This window comes from Petromyzon marinus, unplaced genomic scaffold (assembly GCF_048934315.1).
Source record: "Petromyzon marinus isolate PM22_M1 ecotype Great Lakes invasive population unplaced genomic scaffold, UKy_Petmar_22M1.pri1.0 PM_G_Scaffold_18, whole genome shotgun sequence".
NCBI lineage: Eukaryota > Metazoa > Chordata > Hyperoartia > Petromyzontiformes > Petromyzontidae > Petromyzon > Petromyzon marinus.
In genome coordinates, this window is record NW_027422739.1 from 1,287,501 (window position 1) to 1,290,000 (window position 2,500).

The following is a 2,500-nucleotide window of genomic DNA, read 5'->3' on the forward strand; positions in this document are numbered from 1 at the left end:
GTCTAACAGGGTGATGGCGGTGAGTGGGGCTGTATTCTTCCTGAAGTCCACAACCATCTCAACTGTCCTTAGAGCATTTAGCTCTAAGTTGTTCTGGCTACACCAGGTCACCAGGTTGTCAGCTTCCCACCTATAGTCAGACTCATCCCCACCAGAGATCAGCCCAATGAGGGTGGTGTCGTCCGACAAACTTCAAGAGTTTGACGGACAGATGATTGGAGGCGCAGCTGTTGGTATACAGGGAGAAGAGCAGTGGGCAAAGGACGCAGCCCTGAGGAGTTCCCGTGCTGATGGACCTGGAGTCAGAGACTTCTGTTCCCGGCTTAACGCACTGCTTCCTGTCAGAGAGGAAGTCTGTGATCCACCTGCAGGTGGAGTAGGGCACGTTCAGCTGGAAGAGCTTGTCCTGAAGCAGGGCAGGGATGATGGTGTTGAAGGCAGAGCTGAAGTCCACAAACAGGATCCTGGCGTAGGATGCTGGGGCGTCCACATGCTGTAGGGTGAAGTGGAGGGCCATGTTAACTGCGTCGTCCACAGACCTGTTGGCTCTGTAGGCAAACTGAAGGGGGTCCAGGAGAGGGTCTGTGATGGCTTTGAGGTGTGCCAGGAGCAGGCGCTCAAAAGACTTCATTACCACAGATGTAAGGGCGACCGGTCTGTAATCATTTAGTCCTGTTGGCCTTAGCTTTTTGGGCACAGCGATGATGGTGGAGGACTTGAGACAGGCTGGTACATGGCATGTCTCCAGGGAGGTGTTAAAGATGTTGGTGAACACCGGAGACAGCTGGTCAGCGCAGTGCCTGAGGGTGGCTGGAGAGACAGAGTCCGGCCCGGCTGCTTTGCGTGGATTCTGCCTCTTGAAAAGCCCATTAACTTCTCCCTCCTGAAAGGAGAGAGTCGTTTCTGTAGTATGGGTGGGGGATGGGGCCTCTTGGGTGGGAAGGGGTGGTTCAGGACAGTCCAATTGTCTTTCAAATCTACGGTAGAACTCGTTCAGGTCGTTGGCTAGGCGGGAGTCGTTAGTGGTGTGGGGCGCTCTGGGTTTGTAGTTGGTGATGTGCCTGAGCCCTTTGGCAGACAGAAGCAGCGTCGTTAGTAGAGAACTGGTGTTTTAGTGTCTCTGAGTACAGTCGTTTAGCCTCTCTCACCGCTTTGCTAAACCTGTTCTTCGACTCCTTGAATCTGTCTCTATCCCCACTCCTAAACGCTTCCTCCTTCTCCAACCTCAACCTTTTGAGCTTTGCTGAGAACCAGGGCTTGTTGTTGTTAAAGTTCACCCTGGTACGTGTTGGGATACAGCAGTCCTCACAGAAGCTGATGTACACAGCCTCTGTGAGTTCATCCAGACTATTGGTAGCAGTCGTGAACATATCCCAGTCAGTACAGTCTAAGCACGCCCGCAAATCTTCCACAGCCTCACTGGTCCACTGTTTAGATGTCCTCACAGCAGGTTTACAGAGTTTTAGTTGCTGCCTGTATGCACGAATCAGGTGGACCAAGGGAGTTCTGTGCGAGCCGAACAGCCCCGTGACCCACAAGAGAAACATCCCCGCCAAATTCGAGCGTTTGACGGGGTCTATCCGTGAAAAAATATTCACGTTTTTGAGTGCACATGCATTTCTGCTGCAAATGCCTCTGGAAGTTTCATGCCGTTCGTATGCCAATTGTGGCAACACGAAAATGACCCGTTTTCCCATTCCGAGGGATTTCTGTGCGACCCTAACAGCCCCGTGAGCCACAAGAGACACATCCCCGCCAATTTCTAGCGTTTCACGGGGTCTATCCGTGAAAAATATAGACGTTTTTGAGTGCACATGCATTTCTGCTGCAGATGCCTCTGGAAGTTTCATGCCGTTCGTACGCAATGTGGCAACACGAAAATGACCCCTTTTCCCATTCCGAGGGATTTCTGTGCGACCCTAACTAACAGCGCCCGTGAGCCACAAGAGAGACATCCCCGCCAATTTATAGCGTTTCACGGGGTCTATCCGTGAAAAATATAGACGTTTTTGAGTGCACATGCATTCCTGCTGCAAATGCCTCTGGAAGTTTCATGCCGTTCCTATGCAATGTGGCCACACAAAAATGACCCGTTTTCCCATTCCGAGGCATTTCTGTGCGACCCTAACAGCCCCGTGAGCCACAAGAGAGACATCCCCGCCAACTTCTAGCGTTTGACGGGGTCTATGCGTGAAAAATATTAAAATTTTTGAGTGCACGTGCCTTTCTGCTGCAAATGCCTCTGGAAGTTTCATGGCGTTCCTATGCAATGTGGCAACACGAAAATGACCCCTTTTCCCATTCCGAGGGAGTTCTGTGCCACCCTAACAGCCCCGTGAGCCACAAGAGACACATCCCCGCCAATTTCTAGCGTTTCACGGGGTCTATCCGTGAAACATATAGAAGTTTTTGAGTGCACATGCATTCCTGCTGCAAATGCCTCTGGAAGTTTCATGCGGTTCGTACGCAATGTGGCAACACGAAAATGACCCGTTTTCCC